Source organism: Prorops nasuta, unplaced genomic scaffold, assembly GCF_024137725.1.
Source record: "Prorops nasuta isolate Cenicafe-Biocafe unplaced genomic scaffold, Cenicafe_Pnas_1.2 PNAS00008, whole genome shotgun sequence".
NCBI classification, from domain to species: domain Eukaryota; kingdom Metazoa; phylum Arthropoda; class Insecta; order Hymenoptera; family Bethylidae; genus Prorops; species Prorops nasuta.
The window spans coordinates 7,439,398-7,457,615 of NW_027116805.1; the positions used below are offsets into that span (position 1 = coordinate 7,439,398).

Here is an 18,218-nt window from a genome sequence, read left to right on the forward strand (position 1 = left end):
ATTTCTTCTCTTCTTTAAAACAAGCACGAGCTGTTTCTGAAAAAATGACTCTCTTTTCGCCACGATGCAATCTTTTTAATTTTTTTAAACACGCGCCAATCGACGTAATAGTCAAAGGGGTCGATGACCTTTGGTTTCTTGGGATCTAAGGGATACGAAGAGTTTACCGAGCTCCGGGCTGTGTCGAGGATAGAAGTGGTAAGTGAGATTTATGTTTCGAAATAATTGAACGTTTGCAAATTAAAATAAATTTTTGTGCGTTATATATTTGTGAAGGAAAGTTTAAGGTGATATAAATTGCTGAATAGGGCTAGATATTTGATATTGGAATTTTGGGAGCACGTGGTTGGAACGAAGATGAAGATGTAGGGGAATAGAATTGTAAATATAAAATATTGCAGATAGGAATTTTGTTCTTAAAGGACAGTGCTCGGTGCGAGAGGATTATTTTTTGAAATGGTAATTTTGGGTGATAGGATTGCAGTAATTGAGTTGATAATAAATTTTGGCTCGCGATGAATTTGCCAGGTGCGATAGGATCAATCTGGGAAATAGAGTTGGATCTTTTGGAGCGTAGACAATCAGCCTGTTGCTAAGGGATCTCTTTAAAGGTAAATGACGGTATTCTGTTCGAGTATCCCTTAAAATTGCGTCGTTGCTTTAAAACATTAGTTTTCTTCATTTTCTCAACGTTTCCAGCGTTTAGACAACAGCAATGGGCTATTTACTTTATAAAGGAGACACGACATTTTTCACAGTTATTCCATTAAAAGTATAAGAAAACAAACTATTACTCAGAGCTTTTGATAGGTCTGTTGATCTTATTCATTGTTCTCCAGAAATTTTTTTAAAACTTTTTTACGATTATTTAAATTGAAGGGGAACGATTCATCAGTTTTTATAATTGAGAAATTAATATACGTGGTATGAACGAAAGAAGCAGCTAGAGTTTTGAGAGTAAACGACGTTAACGATATAACAACAAATGTATATTTATTCAGAGATGTTAAATGACATCAAAGGGAAATATTCGTGGCACAAGAGGCATCTAAACTTGTTTAATCAGTTTGCTTGTTCTCCTCCTCTAGTTTGAAAAGTTTTTGGCTAGGGCCAAACACTGCAGTTATTTTACTCTAAAGTTTGTTAGTCAGTTTGTGTTAGTGTGCTAACAAGTCTGCAAAAGCAATAATAATGCTTTTTAAATGCACAATAAAGACTTTGCCGAATATTCATATCGAGTTTTGCATAAATAAAATCTGATTAATACTTTTTAATCGATTTCCAATTAAAACAGTCATATTTTAAAATTTTACGAGATACCAAGTATAGGCGTTGTTAAAAATTGTTGACTTTTTTTCTAAACGTAAGAAAAACAGGTCCCATCGTACATCAGTGTAAGGACAGCTGTGGTCGATGTCCCAATCGATGTTTCCCTCGGTGGTTTGTTGCAGTTCCATCGAAAAACAATGAATCTCATATTCTCGAAGGAGGTGCTTGATGTAGAAGTACAACACAAAAGTCTAGATTTTACAGGATGAAAAATGCCTGTCGCTAGATGAAAATGTGTACACGTTGAAGAAAAGGAAGGAATGAAGTCAATATGTATTTTATTTCCCCTATGATGATATTTCTTACTTCCACGTTTCTCACATTGTTAAAATTATTTTTAACAATCATTGTCATTTGAATAAATCACATTTATAACAATTTATATTTCTCTCTTACACAAAATATAATCTCACACATTTTATCACGAACCTCGAAGCACGGCAAATATTTTTCTATCGTGTAACTTGCAAGAATCCAATCAAATCAAAAATGTTTGCCTAGATTTTGTCGTCTTGGTTCGATTTTACGTTGGGTATACGCGACTAGCAAACCCGTACAAAGCTAATGGCACTTGGTATGCGATGCATTTCAGTGAAACGTTAAACGATGCCATATACACTGATTACATTGCTACGATGAATAAAATTGCTAAACATAAACACTGTTTAACCCAGAGACAGAATACACAGATTAATCGAGGAAAAGGTAAGAATAATTTAACAAATTTTTCAAAGTTAAATAAATAATTTGTTTAAATGTATATGTAAGAAATGAAGAAAGAAATAATTGAAAAAAATATGAATAATTAATTACTGCTTGATTTAACTGAAAATAAAATCTTTGAAGCCAGTAATTATAAATTACGATGGTTCTTGCAAATTAACGATTATCTGGGTTCTAGTCAATCAGAATGCTTGATGTAATTCTTATCTAACGTGATTTGTTACAGTCGACTTATAAATTAATTCAATGCTAATTAATGCAAAGTCCAAAGATAATGGCAAAACTTTGGCAGGACTCGTAGGAAATTTGCTGTGTTAAAAATATGAATGGATGGTATATGCTGCATAATTAGCATCAATTGAAGCACTCGTTGAAAGTAATTGTATAAATATAGCAACATCATATAAAATGGTATAAATATGAAATGACATAATAATTAAGAATTAAGTGAAAAAGTGAAGGCTGGAGAACACTTGGTGGGGAGATTTGATAAGATGAAACTCTAACAGAGTGTTAAATTAAAGATAAGCCACAGATTGAACTGGCTTAAGGAAAATGGAAAAAGTTTGCAAAATCCACTCATTTTATACATGAATTAACATCGAGAGATACGAGAGATAAAATGGACCTGCTAAGTTTTTAATTTCCACTCGATGAGGTCAATAATATTTCCTCCAGAAGAATTCCTTCTCCTCGTGCATTTGGGATAAACCGAGGAACACTGTGGCCACAGGGGGTGGCCAACCACTCGAGTTTAAATTGCGAAAGAAAATGGATTGTTGGTGATTAGAGTTACATCGTAAGTGCATTCGTTGGCACGAAGGAGGGACGTTAAAAATTTTTCACAAGCAAAGAGGAAGAAATTAAGAAAGTAATTCATTTCCAGTTTGGAAGCAGGCCAGCTTTGGGATCCAGCGAAGTCAGTGGGGGGAACGGAGTGTCACAAGTTTAGTTCGGTGACGTCACGCAGTCGTTTCGGATCGAGATAGTTTGACAAAGAAAAAGTTGCAAACTTTCTGGATGGAATGGATAATGTAATGGAGAGTGGGGGGGGGGGGGGTATACATTGATAAGCTGACCATTCGTGGTAGGAAAATTTGGGAGAAATAAAGAGAGCACTGCGAAGGAAATAAAGTAGGCACGAGGGGTTAAAAATGTATGGGATAAGCAGGGGTGTTGGGGTGGGGAGGAATGGTAGGATCCAACACAGAGAGGGGAGAGGAAGTTAGAGGAGGATGGAGTAAAAAGATTGATGAGGTAAGACGAGACTAACATTATCGAAGAAAAGATCAAGTAGTATAGATGTAGCAAGGCAAATAACGGAACGACACACAGTCATTTCGACCAAGATATGATCAATACGATTCTACGATTCGGTTTTCGCAGGCGATCTTAAAAAGGCGTGTGTCAGCAATTGCAGATAATAAATTATACGCGTCAAATACTTTGACCAGAATAAAATTTGTTCGTACAAATAAATTCAGCTGGACTCGTTGAGTACGGGCAAAATGTTTCGTGAAAAATTAGCAGCTTTAAAGAATCTTGGAAGATACGAATAAAAATAAGAGTCGATTGTAGGTTAATCGAGGAATGGTTAAAAAATCAAGCAGCATGAGTCTCGAAAAAAATGGACAAAAAAACAGTGTAACTTTTTGGTGCAAATCGAAGGGAAGATTTCGATGGAAAAATTCCCAAAGAATTTTCTAGAATCTTGCAGAATTTAAATCCAAACATTGGTACTTTCAGGTAAATCGAGGAATTCCTAAAGAGAATTTTTCGAAATCTTGGACAATCTAATCCCATGCAGTAAAAAATGCATAGCTTTTAAGCAAATTAGGTGCTGGTTAAAAAATCAAGCTACATGAACAAATTTGTTAAACGATTAGAAAAAGACAGCAAGATGTTTTGATCGAAGCGAGAGGGAGAATGCGTGGACGGAGGAAGCGAGGAAAAGAGAGGAAGGGCGTAGGTAGGCAGAAAGAGATAGAGAGATATAGAGCAGTGGTGGGGGGATGGAGGGAAACTCGGGTTGGTATCAGGGGTTGCTTCGAGAGGAGAATGCAGTGCTCTCTCGTCTGGCGCGTCGAGAGAACGAGAGGACGAAACTACGCGCAAACTTTGGCCCACAGTCTGGTCTTCCGAAAACGCCCCGAAAGCCTTCGACCTCTTTGAACCCCCCCCCCCCCCCCCCAAGACCCTCCGGGATCAGCGGTAAAATTGCTATAGTTCGCGATACCAATCGCGATGTTAGGATCGTGCTGAGTACCGGAACTCTTCGGACACCGGAACCCCTGCAGTGGAGAGTCGACGAAGTTGAAGGGAGGAGGAGGAGGAGGAGGAGGAGGATTGACAGTGGCCAGACCAAATCCCATCTCGGACTTCCCGCCAACGCGCGTTCTCCAATTCCAAGTGTACGTCATCACTGGTCCCCGCAAATTGCGAATTTCCTGCCAGTGGCAGCTCTTCATGCACCACTCCCATCCATACCCCGCAAACTGTCAGGACTTTACCCATGGGGATGACACTGCGCTCGCTCATCAACGCGTCCGGATTTAAGTCCAGGTGGAAGCATCCTCAGCCTTAACACCGTCTCACCATCATTCGCTACCCGATTCTTCAGGTACTTTTACTTTTAACGTATTATGGATGGTATACATATTTTTTTGTGTTTCGTGGTTTTTTTTTAGAGAAATTTGTTAGTTTTGGATAAAATTTTTGGTACTGAAAAGACGCATTTGAATTTTAGTGGAGATGAAAGTATCCTCGACTTTAATACTTCCTTACCGTCATCCACCACTCGATTCTTCGAGTACTCTCAGCGTCTTATTGAAAAATGTATTCTTCTTTCATTTCATCTTATTTTTGTTTCCGTTTCGTGGGGTTTTTTTTTTAAAGTGTTAATAAGACGCGTTTTTTCTTTATCTGGGTAGTAAAATTGGTTTGATTCGACGGTACTCGATAAATCGAACGAGTATACGAATAGAATCATCATTGTTCGAAGGAGCGCGGAAAATAATCCTGCCACGCCTCGTTGGAAGTTTAAAATCAACTGTGAAAGTGGGAGCAGAATCTTAGCGATGTTGAAACGACTCGAGGAGTAAAAATTTAAGATTCGTTTCGAACAAGCGAGTACTTCCAAAAGAAGCTTTTATTTGGGAATATTATGCTACTTTAAAAAATCCATTTAACTTTAAACGTGATTTTAAGCAGGAAAGGCAATAATTCATGGAGCAACTTCAGTGGGAAAATTTACGAGGGGAAATTCGGGGAAAACAATTGTCTCTGTTCAGGAAGTGGTTTTTTAAATGGTTGCATGGAGAGTGATTGATATGAAAAACAAACTGTTTGAATTATAACGATTCGTTACACTTAGTTTGTGGAGTTTGATTTTTTCCTCGATGTAGTCGTGTGCAGAGTTTTTGTTCATATTCAGACACACTAGCACAGACACAAAAGAACAGAAACAGATGTCCATTTGTGGTCTGCGACTGATTCGGGATCACCACGTGCGGTCACTGATCGACGACGTTGTGTAAATTTTCATTTGACCCTCCCCCTTAGCTTTGGTGGGAGGGGGGGGGGCTTGCACTAGAGAGGAAAATTTTTGTCGTGCCAATTAATACGAATCGGTTCACCAGTCGTTTGAAACAAGATGTTTGTAAATGATGCTGGTGAGTTATTCGAGCGACAGAGATAATTGGAGAACGAAGGAGCAATTTAATTTAGCAGCAATAATTGGAGGGTGCAGGAAAGAAATAAAACAGAGAGTCACTCGTTGTGCATTCTGATGGATTATTATATTTTCTATTCAAAGTTTTCCCTAAAAGCAAAAGCTACTCTCTAATTAAAGGTTATTAGTTGCTGTTGATTCTTCGAAACTTTCCTTCTACAAAGATAATTTTGGCTTCGTTTCTCGTTTTAGTTTTATGCGAGAGTGAAAGCATAAAGTAGATTAAAATTGTAATAATTGACAAACTCCGAGTACTTGTCATATACCGAAGCTGCGTTGGGACGAGTCGTGAGAGTTGATGTGCAAAAGTGAGAATTTCGAATTGGATCAACGTGTAAGAGTGAAGTGGAGAAAACAAGTATTTCATTAAACACGATGCTAATTGAAAATAGTTGTTCGTTTTTCAAATTTTATTTTGGCTTTTGTTTCAATTCTCTATCAGGATAAATTTATAAATTAGATTAGGATGAAATAATTGACGAGCTTTTAGTGCTTATCATGCGAAGCATGCACAACGAGAAATCGTAAAATTTAGTGTGCAAAAGTGAGATTTCGAATTAGATTACCGCAAGAGTAAAATGGAGAATAAAGGACGAATGTGATCAAACAATAGTAATTGAGAAGTGTTGCTCGTTGTTAGTGGCTCTGTTGAGCTTGCGGTGTCGTGAATCGTAAAAGCTCGTGAAAGCTTAATCTTGAGGAACGAGGGTTTTGTCTCGAAGGCATTTCCAGCCATCAGATAACAACTAAAATATTCTAACCTCTTTAATTTTTGCAAAGAAACTTCACTTCCTTTTCATTCTGACCTTAGGAAATCATATGTCCACACAATTATGTTATTTTAATCCAGCGTTATATTCACGAAAAAATTAATGTAATTTGGACTACTAATTATACTAGCAATTACAATTCTCCCCACTTAGTGTTTTAAAATTATAATTTAAATTAGTGTTTTCTAATGCTCAAAATGGTAATCGGATATGTGCGAAACGTTTATTTAAATTAAATTTCCATTAAACTGGGTTAAATAGACACACGAATACGTTACTTTTGAATAATTAATGTCGTCTATTGTCGAGAAAACTCTGCTAATATATTCTTCGTACAAAATAGAACTGTTATATTTTCGTGTTGAAAAAATTAATTTTGGTATTAGAAAATAAATTCTTTTCAAACTAAAACTTTCCTATAACTATCCTCTTGATAAAACTATCAAAAATTATTCATTATCGTAACATTTTAATTGCATTAATTCACAAGTATCCTTTGTAATAACAAGTAAAAAACTGAACACTTTCAAGAACGCCCTAAACTTTTCCCATTGACGCGTGGCAATCCTTCTGATTTCAAATCTCAGAAAAGTTTGCTGATATCTTGCAGGAAGTTTTATTTTTCAACAAAATCAATTTTAACCAAGATCTATTCTTGTAATAAATACCTACTTCTAAAAATACCTTAACATTCCTTCACTCCTATTTTTATTTCTACAAAAAACACATTAGTTTGATCACACCCCAAATATTTATCAAAAAACATAAAGGTTGGATAGATTTGTCAACAAATTGATCGAAGGACCAAGACGAGTCAGAAAGAATGGAAAGAAAAATTTGACAGGAGTTGAGTTGGGAGGAAGAGAGATTTTTGTGGATCAGTTTGAAAGTTTGACTTGGCAGCTTTTGCCAGGGGGTAGCTTTGTCTTGGTGGACGATTCGTGTATATTTGACTGTGCGTTGAGTTTACGTTGGCAGTTTGCGGACCAGTCGACTGCATCAGCTCAGTTTGATTTAATTATATCACTTCGTGCCTATCCCTCACCACTTGGAATGATGTCAACGAAATTATCAATTCAAATCCTTGCAGGTTTGCCTAAACACTAACAAGACCTCAAACAGAGAGGGTGAGAGAGAGAGAGAGAGAGAGAGAGAGAAGAGAAAGGGAGGAGTGGTGGGGGTGAGTAATAAAACACCACGATTTCAACCCCCACATTCTAACCAGTTAATTCTTCACCCTGAGAAATTCCACAATTTTAAGGCGTATTCAAATTTAAATAACGCAGAAATCATTGGAAACGACTCGAATGAGAAATATCCAGACAAAGCTGCGATCTTTTTATTTCTTCGTTTCAACATATATAGTATATAAGAGAATCGTCGGGGAGAAATTAAAGAGCGTAATGAGAATCGAAATTCCTCGAGGTAAAAGCTGGGGTGGGATACAAAATTGCCAGAGAGTCTACGCATTACAGCTGGGTTACAGCTTTTCTCGGTGGATGAAATTACTGTACGTCTTTTGATGCTTTATGAGTAGGAAGTAGTTAAGCGCTTCCTTTTCTCAGAGAGGACTCAGCAACAAGGCTGAAAGTGTCGGTGGGATGGAATTTTGCGAGTTACTCTCGTCCCAATTTAATTTACCTTCGACCAATGCTTTTACTTTGCGGCCACGTAGCTTTTGCTCGTACGTTCCCATTGAAATCACTCGATACGTCCCACCACTCTCCCTTACTTTCTCCAGGCGAACGTTTTCTAAGGAGGAATCCCGTAAAGAACATCAAATTGCAAATTACGACCTGCCCTACCTACCTCACCCAATCCACTACGAACGATGCTCAAGCTGGCCCTTCTCGACCCTCGACTCTTCTTAGGATATCCAAACGATGCACTTGTATATTGTTATTTTTATATTTGGTATGGCAAGAGAATTTTTGTGTTAAAATGTTCCTAATTTTCTAGTTTAATGCTTGGATGTATTTTTATTAAAAATTTAAGAAAATAATGAATGAAATGATGCTTCAGGTACTAAAGAGAATGACTGAGTAAGAAAGGGACAGTCGACTACCTCGTGGAAAAAGTTAGGCTTTCTTGGTATCTGTTTAAATTGGGCAAATGGCCAGGATGAGCGTTCTGGCTAAAAACTTTAGCCAAATGTCCCAAGTTTCATAAAAAGTTTCGACAAAAGCTGGGTTAAGTGGCCGAGACAAATTTCGAATGGCAATACTGTGTAATATAGCTTGAATTGGAGGATATAATTCGGTTGAACGTGTATTAAGATGGTGGGACGTGGTAGTAAAGGGGTGGAGAGGATTTTTGTTTTGGAAATTTATACAATATATATACGTAATATATATACAAGTTAGAAGGGTGAATCCCTCGCTAAGTGAAATAAGCTGAATAGGTGGGAAAAGTTTTTCTGGCACACTGGTGAGGAATAAAATTTGCAAATTTTGTTCTACTTGCCAATACACTCTGTGTATATATCGAAACATCGAAAACAACGTTGTTTTCGTCGAACGATAGTTTGCTGAGTTTAGGGTTTCCAATTGAAAAAGTATCTTTGTACCGAGGCAGCTTTCATCAGAATTTGAACAAGTTGATTAATTTTGGCGAAATTTTTACGATGGATGCTTTTATGAAATTTAATTGTGTCCCTTTCGTGGAGTGAAATTTTAAATCTCAAATTCAAATATTTATTAGGTTATTTTTTGAATGGTTTACTCGGTGAGAGAAGCAATATTTTTCTTTGGGTTTATTTGCATAGATGGCTAAAATTATAGAATATGTAAATCTAGAGTTTGTGGTTAGAAAAATTTATTTGATCCCAGCAAACTTTCACTAGAATTTTAATATGTAAATGAATCCTCCACGAATTTCTGTGTCGAGTGTTTTTTGACGAAAATTGATTAATTATTATTTTTAATTGCAATCAGTTGGTAATTAATTATTGGATTATTTGGAGGGATACACCAAATGAGAAGAATAATGTTTTCTTTGCATTTATGTAGAGAGCTTTGAAGAGCACGTAATTAGATTTTACATAATACATGATACGTCAGGAGAAACGATTGTCTTTCACTATCAAATTCAACCCCTTTCACACATTCCATAGGTTATAAAATATTCTCTATAGAGATGTATACCATATATGTGAATGGAAGAGAGACCATCAAACTTCATAGTGGAAAACAATTGTTATTCTTCGCAGTACAATAGAATTCAACGATTTTACCCGAGAAATAAATGCAGATTATTGTGAAACAGAGACAAAGGATACATTATGCACTGTGTCTTTTTGTCTCTTTAATTTTAATCGGTTCTTTATCAGGCAGAACCGTTTACACTTCAATGTTTCTCTTTGTTGCTTAATTCTTACAAAGTTATAAAAAACAATTTTTAGTTTGCCTTGCATAAATATATTTCCACAAATTGCGAGCAATAATGCATGCTGTGGTATGTTTACAGCAGAATTTCTTATGTCACGTGAGTAAATCAAAAACTTTCCAGTTGAAGTGGCAATTCTAGTCGAGTTTGCAAACTTTTCTCCAAATGGTGATTCTGATATACTATATTTTTTATACAGTTTATAGAATAGTTTATTCACGAGCATTTTGTGGTAGAATAGTTTCTATATGTATTATGCTGTTTATAACATAATTAAAGAACAATGTATAGATGTGTATTTAGGTCGAACCTTGTCGTTATATTTAATCTATCAAACGGATAAACCGGAAATTACATTTAACACGTATCGAAATTTGATAGGCGAGAGATATGTCGGAAAATTTGATGCAACAATGCCCAAAGCATGCACGTTGCTTTCCTTCCAATTGATAAATCTGAATAACAAATTGTATTTTTGTCAGGCAAAACTTTTGCAACTATTTCTATCCTCGCGACAACAGACGAATAAATTCATAAAACTTTTCACCTCGAGGTTTTAACTTTTGCTATTTTCTAATAAACATATATTTATCCACACATGACAATTGTTTCTACGTCGATAATAATTTGCTACAACGATACAAAAATAATGGTATACGTTCAACTCGATCTAGAACAATAACTGGATCATATTTTCGAGTATTACAATATTTTAAAAAATATACGTATGTACATTATATTCCTTCGCCAGCATTAAAAATGACTTGGAATATTGTAGAAATGATTTGTGGAAATTCGATCGTGCGGAGAGCGAGTTGCCCTTCAGAGACCTTTAAATAAATCCTCAAACTCGAATTTCCAGCATTTTCTTGCAAGTTTTTCATTCCCTTGAAGATTTGGGTTGGAGGAAACTATAAATCATGTGAATTTCTCGATAATGCTCAATGTTTATGGCGATTAAATATTGATAGGAGGATGAGAAACTTTTAATCACGAGTATAGCAGAGCCTCGTGAAATCTTGCAAGTTTTACAAAGAATCGTGCCACGCAATCGAACCTTTCTCCCAGCAAGGACTTTTTTCCTGCATTCCCGTCGATTACCTCATTGCTCACTTACAACTTTCCAGCAGCATTCCATTCTTAAGATTTCACTCGTTTCCTTCGCCTTAAGCTACTTACTTAAGAGCTTGTTTCTAAGCTATCTATGGCCCAGCACTTTTCTCTTCGTTTCTCGTGTCTCGTCCAGGCTTTTTTCTCCACGATCCTTTTAAAGTTAACCAGAGGATCGGCTTATCAGCGACGGATGCCATCGTATCAATCGATAATTAGAAATTTCGAACGAAATAAAAAAAAATTGACCTTTCACGAAGAGATGACAGACTCATCGATAAAGCGTCTGAAATTTCGCGTTGATAAAGCCACGAGCCCTCGAAAATGGAGGAAAAACGCTTACTGCGTGATTCCAAGTGACGTCATATCCGTTGAAATCTCGTTCACGCTTAATCCCACTTCTGACCTGATCGCATTTTCCCATCGAGATGGTGCAACGTAAATATCCGACGAGAAATAATCGATATAATGCTGATAAAAGATAAATTCATAGAATACACGTGTCTAAATTGTTTGAAATACCTTTTTCTGCAATTTACAAATTCTCCTAAATCATTCGTTTATGGCGAACAACGCGTTTCCCCAGCAGTGTGTCGAGGACTAAGTTATACAAAAATAGAGAAATGCGTGGTAAATAAAATTACGAGTTTTAGGGGGTTTGAGTTTGAAATTCGAAATGAAAGTGGAAGCCAAAGGTGAAATTACGAGAGGGAGCAACAACTAACTTTTCTTGCCTGCTTAACTTTGTAAGGCTTGTTTGTTTGCTTGTTGACACGGATTTGTTTTCAGCTTGCGTCAGCTACAGTCCTCATTAGCCACTAGGTTTTCGCTTCGTTTGAATAGCAAAGCGTCCTCGGGATTGTCAAAAATGAATACTCACCTTGTTCCACAGTGCCAGCTAAAAAATTTCTATGATAATCATGAACGATGAATCGCAATACGACGACTCTACGTATCAGAATCGCTCGCAGGGAAAATGAAAATTGTCTGAGCTCCTTCGTACGTGCTGCGAAGGCAAGAAATGAGATAAAAGGAGTGAATAAATTTTGGAAATTTATTTCTCTCCACTTTTTTTGTCATATGTAGATACACATTGATTACATTGGGTGATTAAAATACAAAACACGAGGACTGGAGCATTATTGATCCTAAAATTACCATTCGCTGCTTTAATCACTGATATTTTAATTTTCAATCCATGTGTGTAAAAAGTTTATTCGTAGATTCAGTGTTGAAAATTGTATTTGTTGATTGAATATTTTTTAATCAACTGCAATTCGTAATATTCGAACTGAGCAGTGTCACGAACTAGCTCAGGCACTGCAGAATGAACAATGAGCCATCTATTCGATTATAGCAGAGATAGCAGCTGTGTTAAAACAATTTGCTGCCACTATCGAATGAGCATCGATGAGATATTGAATCTACGATGTTGCACGTTCGCTACATTATCTTTCGTTTGTACCGATGCAGCAAAAAATGCATTAGTCATATAAGCAGTGTGAAATATTCAGAGCAGGAGGAACAAAACTGAGAGATTGCTTTGCTGTTTCGTGTGATTTAAACAAAGTCAATTCGTTTGAGAGGGAATTAATGGGAGCTGGGCTCTTAGGATACTGAATTGTTATTTACAATTGTCAAGTGATTTTTTCTCCTTTAAAACTCTTAAAATTCTCCAGTACTAGCCAGCTTGAAGTTTTATTAAACTCGTGACTAGGATAACAGTAGAGGACAACACGTATATGGTGTCGAGTAACGAATGGTCAAAACCTATATATACTTTTGTCTAACATAAAAATCTCTCGATGCGTTGGACAATTATTTGTAGATTTTTAATTGAACAATTTTTGTTTTAATTGAATTCAAGTGGTCAGAGATATTTATGAATGATTGTTATGTTTATTTCTGTGTTGAAGATAAATAATTGATAATGGTTGCAATATTTCTCTATTATCGTTAACTATCTATTCTAATACTCATATTGAAGGTATACACGCCTATGGGGTAGTTGTTTGCCTATAATAGCTATTTGGAAATAAATTTCTCAAGGGAAGCTTAGCACGTGTTAATTATTGCCTCAGGTATCCAGAAGTTTGTAGGTAGATCCATAGATATCACAGAATTGCTCTATTGGATGCAGTAGCTATAAAGTTTGCTAATATGAATCAGAGAGCTGAGAAGTTAAGGTTGAATGAATGGAGTTTAACAAATAGACCTCCTTATGAAGTAGCTGAACGATCAGTTAAAACTACTCGATGCAAGTGATTGTCCATATCTATAGATTCATCCATTTTATAAATTTTCACTTTATCATAGAGCAAATAAGCTGTCATTCTATACTATAAATCAATTTAAAATAGCAGCTGAAAACTCTAATTTCATTATATTTGGAATTTAATTTTTATATTCCTTTTCATCTAAACATTTTTTAAATTTTATCTTTAACACTGGTGCAAAACTGATTTATGAGTTGGTATTTTTTTAAATTTGGCAACACTTGGTAGAAAATTTTGCTTTTGGAAAATTTCAATATTTACACTTTTTCCTTTGCACTGAAGTCAGTGGCCAGACGATTTGTTGAAAATTTTATTATTCGTGCAGTGAGAATTTTGAGGATACGAAACGACTTGGGGAAAAATAAAGTGATGCGAGGTTCAATAAAATGTTCGCAGAACACTACTACGAGCACACTACTATACGTACAGAGGAGGAATAAATTTTTCAATATTGAGTGACTTTAGTTACGAGCAACGAACACTAAAAGTTACTTTTCCAGTATAACGTCGACCTGCTGGACCTAACATGGTTAACACGTGCACGAAAATGCAATTAGTTTTAGTTACCTTCGCTTTTGATGCAATCACCCCATAGACGTCGTTTCACCAGGTGCCAGGCTACTTCCAAACTGTTAATTTTGCCTTTATCAGTACATGATCCGGCTAATTATTAGTGACAGGGGGAAAAGCCAAAGTCCCATTTTTATATAAATAAATAAACGATGCAAAAATTCTATAACATTCTTAAAAAAGTAATCCTAGAAGATGAGTGTCACTATTCTGAACTAAAAAAGAAAATTGACTTTAGAGGAAAAACGTGACAAGAAGAGATAGATAAATGTTTTATTTTCGTAGGCAGAAGTGGGAATAATTGGAGCCAAATCGGATTTTCTGAATATTTCAATGCTATCTCTCACTATTTCGGATGTTCTCGTATTCCAAGTCGAATTTAATAATAAGTTGTACAGGATTTCCTTGCCTGGGGGGATACACAGGCTCTATCTTTCCCCATCTGAAAATACACGACTATTTCGCATCTAGGAAAACCCTTCTTTCCAACTTCGTCTCGATTCGTTATAAGAGTTCGCTTTTCTGCTTCTCCTTACGATCTAGTAAGCGATGAAACGGTTTATTTCCGCTATCCGTTGAACTATTTGCCTGAGGATACGGAAATATAAGCGTCTTCTGAAGGAAGCTGCTTTCACATTTTCACTACTACACTCTTATTTATCTTTTACACACCTATCCCTAGTGTCACATATCCACTCCACAGCAGAATAACGTAATTTGCTCTCAATTATTCCGACAAAAGATTCAACGACCATCAAAACTTCAATATTAATCCTAAAATTTATAAATCATTGACAATAATTTTAAATTACAACACTAGAAGAGAACAATTTGGAATATTTCTGGATTTTTCTAAAATTAAAAGAAATTTCTAATTAAAAGAATAGGGTAATTAAATTTGAAAGATAAGCACTCTATTCATAAAGTGGATATACATAAAAGAATCTTAAAAAATTATTTTCTGTAAATTAAAGCAAACAGCAATTGAAAAAAAAGTGTCCCAAGGCACAAGGCTCTTCTCTACTTTTGTTATTGTAAAATGAGTAATAGATGCGTGTGTACACACGTGTTAATTAGGAAGAGAATGAAAAATGTGTAATTAGTAGTATTTTTGGGGTATAATTTCTCTGGCTCTTTTGTTCGGAGGGTGTATGCAGTGTGGATATGTGGACGGTTTAAAATGAGAATATATTCAGAGTGGAGAGAGATGCTGTATGTACGTGTGTGTGTGTGTGTGTGTTTGTGGGTGTGACGAGGTCGCTTGGTGTTGTGTCACCTTTCCGGTTGGGACCTCGTTGAAACGCGAATACAGCGTTAATCCCACAGCATTAGAGACATGTGAGAGCCTCCTATGTATACTTACTGTGCAGGGTACTCAAGTTTTCAAGGACTAATCTATCATGTATCTAGATCGACCGTGGCATCGATCTTTAAACAGTATTGATCGACAGTCTTCCTCTAATTTCCCTTAAACAATGTTCGATAATCTCATTGTACGTTCTAACTTAGTTTTCATCATTTCAGTTTGGATTAGTAAGTAGTACGACACTATCTTTATGAATGGGAAAAGAGGAACTTTTTTTTCTCATTATTTGGAATTAAAATACGACACTATTTTATGAATGGAAGAAGTAGAATTTTTTGTAAATAAATGGCAGAGTGAGAAGAGTATTAAAGTTTTTAAGAATTATGTTATTGTGTATTTAGACTGACCGAGTCATGGATCTTTAAACAGTATTGATCGAAAGTGCTTCTTTTCTGATTTTCTATAAACAATGCGCCATAATCTCATTACTAGTTTCCACCCACATTTCCATTATTCAATGTATTTGGATTATATTCGATGATATAACAGTATTTCTTTGAATCAAGGGAAAAAATCAACGATTAACGCTCCCTAAGGATTTTGAGCAACCAACTGGAATATGAAAAAATAAAATAATTATAGAAGAATGTAGCGTGAAACAATAAAATTCGTGACACTTGAACCATCCAGGCGTCAGCGATCGTTAATCACCACGAATGAATATTTATCAAATTAAAATCATCCCTCCCATATATCGCGGTGATCAAGGGAATTATGCAAAAATCGTCATTTTCATCTCCTGTGGCACCACCATCCCTGGATTCCACTTTAGAAATGCAAAACTATTTAACACGAATCAAATTTTCAGTGATTCAACTGGAATGGTTTCTTTTTAACAAAGTAGGATTTCCATAGCTATAGTTATAAGCAAATGGAAGATGTATTAGCTTGATACTTGGGATTAGACGAGGTAGAAAAAAGAGGAAATTACCAGCTGGGATAAACCTGGGATTTGTTTCTTTACAAATTGCTAGAATTACGCAGGAGAAAATCCTCGAGAGGGTTGGAAATTTCTATCACTGTTAAATATCGTGGACAAAACGATGCTAAAGTATCGACATCAATCGTTTTGAACGATTTTCTATCTCCGCTTATGTTGTCTTACATTTTCCATTTTTATATCAAAAAAGAAAGTACACGAAATTTAATAAAAACTCTTGTTAAACGTAAAAAGTATTCGTGTATATTTACTGGATATTGCCTGACTTATTTTAGTCTGAATTTCTAAATTATAACTCATAATCTACGTTTTTACTACTGTTATAGCGTGGTGGTAAGGATTGTGATAATCTTAATAAATTTAACAGAGTGACCTACAAGGAGAAAATACGAGTGAAAAAGCTGATTAAAAAGTTTCTAAGTAAAAGATTCATCGAGAAGGATATCTAAATTAAATTCTTAACTTAAAAATACTGAACGAATGGCTCACTTAGTTTTGGACTAAAAAATTGGTTTTCATTCTTATTTCAATTTCAATCTAAAGTAGTAACAGTTCGAAGTATATATATTTTCTTAAATTTGTAATCTTCAATTATATTCTAGTTTAATATCGAAACTAGTAATCATATGTTGAATTTTTTATCGCAGGCTTTTAGTTTGAGAGGTTGTTAGGGGTTGTTGAATGTGTAAAACAACGTGTGGATTGGATATATAATAGGGGGAATGGGGGAAAGAAGCTGAAGCAGTTGAGGTGGGTGTATCGTGGGAAGTTTCACCAGTGGACCAATCCTCTGGCTTCTCGTTAGTTCTCCTAATGACTCTCTGGTCTTCAGGTGGAGAATAATAGCCGTATCTTATACCTTACAAACGTTAGAGCTCAACCTATTCTCATCTCGTATAGCGAGAGAATTTCAAATTTAAACACATCCTCCTTCCCATAAAATGCCTTGCTCGTTTAGTAAAAAAAATTTTCAATAAAACTATTATTCATATATTTTTCTTACTATTTGCATCCCAATTTGCTTGTATAAATTGGTACATTTGGAAAGCTACAAATTTCAATTGCTTGTATTATGAAATTTCACTTTCTATAAGCTCCTGAACTACTTAGAAACTGAACTTAATCTCATTGCCACCTGTTCCTTATCACTGCAACGTAAACTATGTGATAAGAATTTCGATAGGCTGATGTAAACGTTTATGGAATCATTTCATTTATTTTAAACGTTAAAAGCTTGTTCGATACATATAAATTGTCAGATTATACGAAAAAGGAAAGTAGTAAGTAGTTTAAACTAAAAATAGTCAGACAGGAAATACTTTTAATCGATATAAAAATCTCATTAGTACTAATATTTCTAGCAAAAATTATATAACTTTAATATCTCTAATGTAATATTTACTACACTCTACTGAAATATTATTAATGTAATTTAAAAGTTAAATCCTATTTTCTCTTAGTCCAATTGGTTAATTATCTAAATTGGTCAATCTCGTTTCAAAATTTTTCTCCGCATATTTTCTTGCACCACGTTTCGATCCAATTCAATTCATTCGAGATATTTGAAGTATTGGAATTAAGGAGAGACTGTAAACAGTTTTAACGATGTCTTCGTGTCCGGTGGTGCTAGCAGGTCAGTTGGGATAAAAGTATAAGAGAATTAAGAGAGAGGATACGTTGAAAGTGAAAAATGAGTTAAGTTTTTCTCTGTCAGGAAACTGGAGCAATTTGATTACGAATATTCAGTGTGTTTTTTAACGTTAATAACATAACGTAAGGGGGAAGGAATAAAAGATAGACCGATTTGCATGATTAGACCATACACAGCAAAAATGTACATAAAATTACAAAAACTGAAGCACGAACATGCTGTGCACGTTGAGCTAACATGAAGTGAGCCTGATTGTAGGTGGTTGAAGATATATATAAGAAGTCGAGAGTAGATTAGGAATGAAGAAGTTTGAAAAATAGTTAGTTTTTTCTCAGTGTTGTTGGAGATGAGGAGAAAACGTTGAAGAGT

General features: G+C 35.4%; 2 protein-coding genes across 3 annotated transcripts in view; one reads left to right on the plus strand and one right to left on the minus strand.

Annotated features, from left to right (window-relative positions):
* Positions 1-18,218, minus strand: part of LOC136775314 (midasin) — an 80,673-nt gene that overhangs the window by 27,444 nt on the left and 35,011 nt on the right.
* LOC136775317 (uncharacterized) overlaps positions 4,233-18,218 on the plus strand; it is a 42,029-nt gene continuing 28,043 nt past the window's right edge. For both annotated transcript variants that reach the window (XM_066729985.1, XM_066729986.1), the window contains exon 1: positions 4,233-4,672. The gene's annotated coding sequence lies outside the window, so the exon portion shown is untranslated. The remainder of the gene's footprint in view (positions 4,673-18,218) is intronic.